This window comes from Coptis chinensis, chromosome 2 (assembly GCF_015680905.1).
Source record: "Coptis chinensis isolate HL-2020 chromosome 2, ASM1568090v1, whole genome shotgun sequence".
NCBI lineage: Eukaryota > Viridiplantae > Streptophyta > Magnoliopsida > Ranunculales > Ranunculaceae > Coptis > Coptis chinensis.
Genome location: NC_141457.1, coordinates 163,219 through 172,493, shown reverse-complemented (window position 1 = coordinate 172,493; position 9,275 = coordinate 163,219). Strand labels below are relative to the sequence as shown.

Genomic DNA, 9,275 nt, shown 5'->3' with positions numbered 1-9,275 from the left:
TCCTTTCTTTCATTTCCTTGCTGAATGCCTATGCTGAGTCCAATGGTTTGAACCTCTAAAAGTAATAACTCTTCTTTCATTTCCTTTCTTTTATAAATCTCACATGTTAACACATGGAAATTGAATTTATGTAGGTACTTGGAAACAAATAAAAAGAAGCATAAGAAAGGCAAGATAGGAGAGGTAGTACGTCTTCCGGTTTTAATGTTACTGATGTGAAATTGCGATTGCTCTATTCTGTATTTTAAAGAGAGGTATTCTGATCTTTTGAAGCCATTAAAGAAGAAAGTCCAAGACGCTTCGCATGAGAGACTTCGTTTGCAAGCTGTTGAAGCATATAGAAAGCGCAAAGGATGGGAGTCAAGACCTGGACTCCACCTTCCTCCAATGCTACCAAGCTCTCCGGTTTAATTGGTGTAAGTAATTATATCAATTCACCCACATAGTTTTTTCTTACCATGTTATACAATGCATTATATTGATAGACCTCATAATAGCAAAAGATTTCTGCTTGTTATGAATCTTCTTGGTTCTTATAGAAGGTACCCTGTCTCTCTCTCTCTCACACACAGACACAAAACCCGACGATGCACCTCACTTGGTCAAGTGGGAGAGGGTTAGGCAGAGGCAAAGATGGTCAAAACCTGAAGATGCACCCCACTTCAAGATACAATGTCTATTCTTGACTGTTTCAATAGAAAAAAATATAGACTTCGAACTATAGTAGTAAGCATCACCCTTCTCACAAATGAGATTTAAAAGCTCTTTTAAGGACTTCATATCAACCTTTTTTTTTTAAGTTAGAGAAGCATTTCCTAAGAAAGTTACAAGAAGTTCGGTTTTCTTAGTGAAGTTTTAGGGAATTCGAAGAAGAGCTTGCTGTATCTTTCTCTAAGGAAGTGAAAATGTGAAACCATTTGTTCTGAGAGTTTTCTATACCCTCAGACGGGGAATTAGCTAACGATGATGACATTACTAATAAAAATAAACAGAGATTGTTACGGGGGTTAAGAGTGAAGTTAACTGCATTATTTTTTACTTTGTTGATTTTGTGTTTATTACTTTATTTTGAGGGACAAGTACACAAATCAAGTACGAGCATATGATGCACATATGCATATAAATGGGTCGACCATACAATTATATACACCATTCTTATAGGTGTACCAATAAGATTTTAGTACTATGTTAATAATATGAGTTCATCCATCTGTTTAGTTTTTTTCCTCAATATGTGAAACTGTGAAAGTCTAATGAAAGTGGGTCTATGGTCATATGCTATGATGCACGAATACTCCTAAAATGTCATTGCACCCGTATCGGTCAGTTACGACACCGATTTGGATACTTCTATGATACTTTTAGGGTACTGGAATTCCTAACATAGACTTGATCCGAGTTCTACTCCATTGAAATGCAAATTGTTCTTGAGGTTTCATGCAGTATTGACTTTGACATGTGTTATAATAGTTTTTCACATGTTCCTGACTAACTTTACTCAAAGAACTACTAACATAATTTTCAGAATACACATATTTTAAAATATTCATATCCGTATCCTAATATTTCAAAAAAGTCGTATTGTATCCCGTACCGGTGTCCCCATATCGGTACCCGTACCTGTATCCGTGCATCATAGATCATACGTGTACTTATACATTACTTGGAAGCTGCTCTCATGTTACATGGAAACTAAATTGTAGTTCTCATCTTAATTGGTTTAAACGTTTTTTCTACTATGTTACACTAACATGGTTACCTGTCGGATACCAAGTGTCCGACATAGCGAAATATAAAAAATTGAGGTATATCACATACAATTTGTGTGAGTCGTGTGTGACGCTAACATGTATATGACACGGATTATTTCTAAAATATGTCTTGTCCATGTAACATAGGTTTTCTTATGTGTTGTTGTATGCATATTTGTGCATTGCATGTATAAGTCTTGGTATACGCGATACATGAAAAATGGAAAGAGTGTTTACAGTTTTTCTGGTGTGTATAAATTAGGACTAAGGAGTGTCTCATTCACTTAATCCCGATGTGTATGTTGCACCTGCCTGACATCTGAATGACCCATAAATCTCAATGACCAAGAATTTTCAATTGATGCGGGAAGGAACTATATAATACCTGGAAACATGGCCATTATACCTTTAAGTAGTTTGTAGGCTTGACTGTATATTTCTATTACAGCTACATTTGAAAATTTTCTATCATTCCATGTCAAATATTTTCCACTTTTCCTTGTACACATGGATTGAGTAGATGTTTAGCAACTAGATGTCTCTTTTTCATGATCTGTGGACAGCGTGAAGATGGAGGCCCCCGTCAATGTGAAGGTTGATCATAGTTCTGTAATTGACAGCCTTCTTTTGCTCGCTTAGCTTGAACATGAAGCAGCCTAAGAGGACAGCAGAAAATATTTTCATTTGCCTGTAAGCAAATTCTTTTCCCAAGCAAATGCGTGGACCCGCCTGTGAACCATTACTCTTTGTGATTTTAGTTTCCTTCTAATGTTGGAACTTGGATATAGTAATATGAAACAGCTAATGAAGAAAGCAACAAAAAAAAAACAACAACAAACAAACAAACAAACAAACTTAGAAAAGCAAAAGGAAAGACAGTATTAAGGGAAGCAAATTACTTAATTCTGTATATCTTTCTTGTGGCTAAGTTTGCCACAGTTGTTTCCTCTAGCAAGTGTAATGCCTAGTCCCACTAATTACTACCGTGACACTTCATAGTTCTGTGAATCTTTTGATTCCATTTCATCTTCTAAGCTTCTTTAGGTTGTCTCTGTAGGTTGCTTTGAGAGATCTCTATATCAGTAGGACCTCTGTTTTTGTTTTTTGTTTCTTTTTTTCATGAATTCATGTTCTATCTGCAATTATCATTGTTATCTAAAGGAGACTGGATTTTACACATAGGTATTGGTTCTCGGGATGCTTTGGGTTCCCTAACTCTTTGATGATAAGTCAGTCTCTCACACAAGAAGAAATATGGTCTGGTTTTTCTTTGCGTCGATTGATGTGGGATTCAATGTGGTGTTCTTGTTGTTGTTGAAGGAAATGTAATAGTTGTTAGTGAGTATGTTAGATCATTCATGGGCGAGGCTGTCCTTCAAGAGGCTTCGACATTAGTATGTGATAAATAGTTACTATAGTTTATATACCAAGGATCCAGAACAGGTTCCTTGCCTATGGGGTATCAGGTGACAATCCCCCTTATTTAGACCATTGCGTAGTTGATGTTCATTGATGTTCAATCGTTACTAAGTTCACAGCTTGTTTTATGTTCTGCATATGGTATTTATCTTATCCCCTCCCCCCCTCCCCTCTTTTTTTTTCCTTATTTTTTAGTCAAGGACTCAAGGTTTATATGTTATGGTATATATTTGGTCTTCCAGATGTCAATATATGTTGGCGGTATTTAGACCGATCCTATTGTAAAGTGATAAAATATTGTTGATTATCGGTGCTTCGTTGCCAGTTTTCATACTACTCTTATATATTGCTTTTGGCTGGCCAAAAAGCGGATATTTATCAGTAATTGATCGCCAATATTTTGGACTGGTGGGCTGTGGGGGATTTATGGGCAAGTGTATTGTGGATATAAGTTGAAAGGGGGATTTGAGGGATAAAAAAAGGGGTGCTGAGAAGAGAACAATAGGAAGCAGAAAAGAGTCGAAATATATTTTCAGATCACCTGGAAGGCTGTGAACTTAAACGGGCTCTCAATGTGAAAAACACCATTGTTGTCTAGCCATCTTTCTGGGCGGAAGTTGTCTGCATTGTCACCCCATATGGAATCCATTCAACCCATGGCATATGGTTGATATGCCACCATATCTCCTTACTTTAAATCCATCTGGAAACATATCGTCTGATAAGCAGAGTTTTGCATCCTGTGTGCCATGATGTGGCTCAAATGATTAAACACATTATAGTATCAAGTGTGAATGTGGACGTATCTATTGGTTCGTTGGCAAGCCTTTGAAGAGTTGGACCCTTTGGGGTGCGGGGTGGGATTTATGGCCTTGAATTTTCATTGCATAGAGGTTGGAAAAGCTGTTGTCGGTTAAATAAAGTATCATGTTAAGGTAGTATATTCACTTACCACAGGAACTGCAGGATAGAGTCTTAGAGTCTCAGAGGCTTAGAGCTGCATGGCTTTTCAAGGGCTTCCTCTGTCATACTTTCGACAAACTCACTAAACGGTTCATTTTCTTTCGCTTTGTCGTTTTCCTCACTTCCTGTGCAACCTTTTCCTGTATTTGGGGATGCTTACAGAGCATGTATAGGAACCATGAAAGGGTTGTAGCTGTTGTGTCCTTTCCGGCAATTATGAAGTTGAGAATTATGTCTCTCAAGAAGATGTTCTCTTTAAGTCTTTATAATTGAATTAATTTGGATTGCAATTGCCATTACCTCTCTCCAATGAAGAAGAGCAGTCTGGACTTATTCTGAAAAGTGTAAGGAATGTGTGATATGATATGGGTCAATGCGTGTCAAGCTAATAATTTAAGCGGACTACAGGACAAACTAGAAACTGTTAGTTCTGTGTTTGTAGAGAAAAATAGAGGCACCGTCTTCTAAAGAAGTATGTAAAGAAAGAGAGTTCGATTATTGGTCTGGCTATGATTTTTTGTTCCATCATCTATCATGTAATTCATCACTTGTGTTCTTGCACGCACTATAGTGGTTTTCCTTGGCTACAACACGTCAACACCCTTAAAATAACCGATAGTATAAAGTCATGTTGGAATGCCAAAAGCTTCTTGTGGCCACCTGTCTCAGACATTAGTTGAGTGTGTATGTGTGCGTGTGCTTGAACAACTTTTTAAGTACTCTTTTTGTCTACCTAACATGATTTCTTGGCAGGGTGAACCGCAATCAGATCCATCATGGAAGAAGCTACGGCAGTAGAAGACTAAGTGTTTGTGTTTAATAGACAATTGTCCCTTGTTGCAGCTATCCAAGTAAGATGTATTTTACAGAATCTGACCTTTCAGCAGTTTCAGTGAGTTGAGAGTCCTTGAGCGTATCTTTTTATGTTGACAGTATTTTTAGGTGATCGTTTCTTGTAAGCATGCGGTCTGTCTTATTTGTACATGTAAGAGCATCTCTAGGTGGACGTATCCGTGGTCGCATTCTTCAAATTTGAAGAAATGCGTCGGAATTTCCCGGAATTCCAACTCTAGGTGGTCGCATTCGTGGTCGCATAACCTGTCTGTTCGCATTCTTGTTCGCAAATATGGAGGTTTGGATCTCTGGATCGGAGCTTACAATAATAGTAATGTCGCGCCCAATCTTAATGTCGCCCCAAGTTTTTTTGACTTTGACCAACACCACGCCCGGTGAAATCGGGCGCCACCACTAATGTGTCGCACAAGGTTTTTTTTTTACTTTTCAATTTGATGCGGCGATTGGGAATGTCGCGTGAGTTTTTTTTTACTTGGGGCGGCAGTTGTAATGTCGCTACGACAAGTTGATATCGGGCGCCGCCCGATTAATGTCGCCAGCAGGTCATCTCCAATGAATTTTGCGACCACGAATTTGCGACCACCTAGAGTTGGTCGAAATTTGCTATCAAATTCTGTGGTAGCATTCTTCAAATTTGAAGAGTATGCTACCACCACCTAGAGATGCTCTAAGTTGTCAGAATGTAAGAATGTAGAAAGGAAAGCAAACAAAAAAGAAAAAGAAAACTTTCTTATTCAGAATTTGAGAAATGTTGGACTTTATCCAAATTGATTGTATTTAGCGTTGTTTAATTTTCTTTTATATCATTCCACTTTGTTGGTTTCCTACTTGGTCTCAGATCAACTGATCATGGTGCAAATGTTAGACGCTATTTTTGAAAATGTGCAACACACCACATCCACAACCACTAGGAACAGTTGGAAGTTATCTTCCACGGCAGATATTCATGTCAGGTTTACTCCTAAATGACATTAACTACTCCTGTCCACCTAAAATTACCAAACTAACCTCTCTCAACTTTCACTCAACTGCCACGTGTTATCATCCTAACTAAAATCATCAACGGTGGAGATGCTTTCACTATATGTATTACCTGAGTCTGCATAAGAATATTTTCAACTGTTCGAAGGGTAGGGATTAACTATGAAGGCGATGGATGACTGAGAAAGAAAGAATGCAGATGTTCAAATTTCAATCAACCGCAGATAATTCATCAGTTGATATATTTTTAATAGAACTTAAATGAAATCCAGCACTCACAGCAAGAGCTCAACAAGCCGAGGACAGACACAAACTTGGATTTTGTCATTTACCATCAGACAAATAAGAATCTTTATAAAATAGTGCCCAACATGCATATGTTAGTACTTCCTCATCACTTGAATGAATAAGCCGCTCAAGAGCAGGGAGTGTAGGTTTTGTCTGCCCAAAAGTAATCACAAATAAGTTACACCACAGTAAAATATCTACTAGAATCTATGTCACTATGTATATACTATGTGGATATTCAACCTGTTCGAAAGGAGACTGTGGTTTCCCCCTGGAAAAATTTGATAAAGTCGAAGTGGCATTTCCAAGCAGAGAAAGCTTGGCATGCTCATTCAACTGTGCAAGCAATGGGATCAAGACACCATGGCCAAGAACAAGACCTCGGCATTTGGGAGAATCACAAGCCACATTTCCTATACTTCTGGTAAGATGAAGAATAATAATTTCCGACCAGTAAACACTCCAATTGCTACAAGTTGATCATGAGAACTCTCTATTTAATCACCATGTTCTTCGCTTTTCAGGTCCATGAATTGAAGAGAAAGAGAAATTTTTTAGGGAGACGAAACTTGGTGGAGTCGTGCAATAAAAAAAATCTAATACGCTATTTTTTTTTATTGAAAGTGATATACCCTTTTTACCCTTTTTTGTAAACTTATTCTACCGGTTGCCATTTTGCAGAATGAGTACCGGTTGCCATCTCGCGCAGCATAGATTTAGCGAAAACAAAAGCCCAAAAAAAAAAGAGAACCGAAACAGAGCCAGGAGAAAAGAGCAGCCCCCTTCTTCATCTTCCTCATTTGTCTTCATCACTTTATCACTTCTCCTCATCTCCAATTTCAACAGGTAAGGACGTTTTCCCAATTAAAGGTAACCGCCTCTATTTTCCGTTGTTTTTTTTTTTGATAGCGAAATTCTTCTATCATGTTGAATGTGAAAGTATCACGAAGTTATTATTTATCCCGCATTTTACTTGGTCGAACTCCCCCCTTTTCAGTGTTCTAAAAAACGGCCTAGGTGGCCGTCTAGGCGGTGCCTAGCCGTACTGATTTTCACCCTAAACGGTTGATAAAACGGTGGACCGATTAATCGGGACTAGGCGGTGGATTAATCGGCCTAGGCGGTCTAGGCGGGCTGGACGGTTTACAAGCCCAATTAAAAAAACAATCGGTCTCTCTGGGGCTCTGGGCTTAAGTTAAAAAAAACTAAAAAAGCCCGATAGGGCTTAGAAACAATCGGTCTTCTCTCTTCTTCAGTTCTTCAACAAACAAACAATCATCAACAAACAACAAACAAACAATCATCAACAAACAAACAATCGGTCACTCTTCAACAAACATCAGCTGCAATTCTCGGTATGTATTTTCTTCTCTGCTCTCTTTTTTTCTTCTCTGCTCTCTTTTTTTCTTCTCTTTTTTTTTTTCTTCTCTCCAGCAAGGCAGCAACCAAAATAAATTAAGACTCTTCTTGGGCTCTTGGCTGTCAATTCACTAATTCGTTTTGACTGAGTCAATTCACTAAGTTTGGTAGAAAAAAAACTGAGTAAAAATATGATGGCATGAAATTAATATGAAACTGAGTCAACAATATGAAAAACTGAGTTGGGCTAATATGAAAAAAAACTTAGTAAAAATCTTCTTTAGTTTACGATATAGAACTCAGTTATAGCTGCTCAACTGCTATAGCCGCTCAGTAAAAAACTTGTTATAGCCGTACTGCTATAGCTGCTCAGTAAAAAACTTGTAAATCAGAAACTGTTGCATAAGCTATGTATCTGCTTAAATTATATATTGAAGTCTTGAAGTCTGGTGAACCAGGGGACTGAATTTTTGTAGACACAACTTCCTTTTGTTTTGCATTTAGAATTTTAGATATCTTATTAGGTTCCTAAAGGCACCAATTCTTGATTGAATTTTGGTAAAGGTCTTGTAGATGGGTAAGTATCCATTCACGGGTTGAACATCGTGCACTCATGTAATACTTTGTATGAAACAATAAACAAATAGGTTATAGTCGTATTGGAGATCATTGAGTCTTTAGTGGCGCTGTCAGATTTATCTTTCACCTGAAAATTGATTTGTATTGAGCATGCTTTGAGTAGCCATTGTTCTGTTCTGTCGGTGTGTAGTGATCACTGATCAGTGAAGATAGGTTTTGAACTATGTCTTCAGCATCACAGGCTCTATTTTCTTAGTGGAGCAGTTATGAAGAAGTATTCAATTCATGTCGAATTCAACCGCAAAAGGAAAATATTGATTTCATTAAAAGTCGTTCATCCCATTGCAATAAATTCATACAGTTTACCATACAATACAATTACATAAAAAACAATCACTTCAACCAAGAGAAACAGATGAAAGAAAGAAGAAAAACGATGACCCATTTTTCCATTTCGTTTTGCCTTTTCAATTCCAACAACTTTGATATCAAGCTAAGTCTTGAGGTCTTGCCACGTATCAAATAAGTGAAATAACCTGTTCTATCCAGAGAAAAAAAAATTAATTATACAATATACATATATATTTAAAAAATTAATTAATTAAATAATTAAATAAAACCGCCTAGCGCCTTGCCCGTCTAGGCGCCGCCTAGAAGGCCTAGGCGCTAGGCGCTCCCCTACCGTCCGACTACCGCCTAGCGTTTTTTAGAACATTGCCCCTTTTGCAGTAATACAACAAAATTCCAATAATAAAAAATACAACTAAATTAAAGCACTGTCTAAGCACTATGAGAGAAGAAAACCTTCTGGTATAGCTCACTTTATATGATAGATTACCCTTCTCGAACTTGATGACAAGTTCACCATATTACTTGGTACACAATTTTTTTTTTGGTACTCAAGTTGATCAGCAATGGGCCATGGTTTCATCTGATCATAATCAAAATCTAGATGCAACATTTGTAAATGAACACGAATCAATATTTTCTCCCTAATCAATATTCTCATAAGGTGTCTATTTTCCTTCACATTTTTTTCTTAATAGGTGGCAACTCCTGGGAGACTCATTGACCACTTCT

The 9,275-nt window shown here is 37.5% G+C and overlaps 1 long non-coding RNA gene across 2 annotated transcripts; it reads left to right on the top strand.

The window, feature by feature from the left end:
* The first annotated feature begins 4 nt into the window (after positions 1 to 4).
* On the top strand, positions 5 to 5,027 carry LOC147514208 (uncharacterized). Of its 2 annotated transcripts, XR_015207153.1 has the most exons (3): positions 5 to 416; positions 2,315 to 2,441; positions 4,887 to 5,027. It is a non-coding gene; the product is annotated as an uncharacterized LOC147514208 (long non-coding RNA). The 2 variants fall into 2 exon arrangements; XR_015207147.1 differs by lacking the exon at positions 2,315 to 2,441 and having other exon boundaries at positions 33 to 416.
* Positions 5,028 to 9,275: the final 4,248 nt, after the last annotated feature.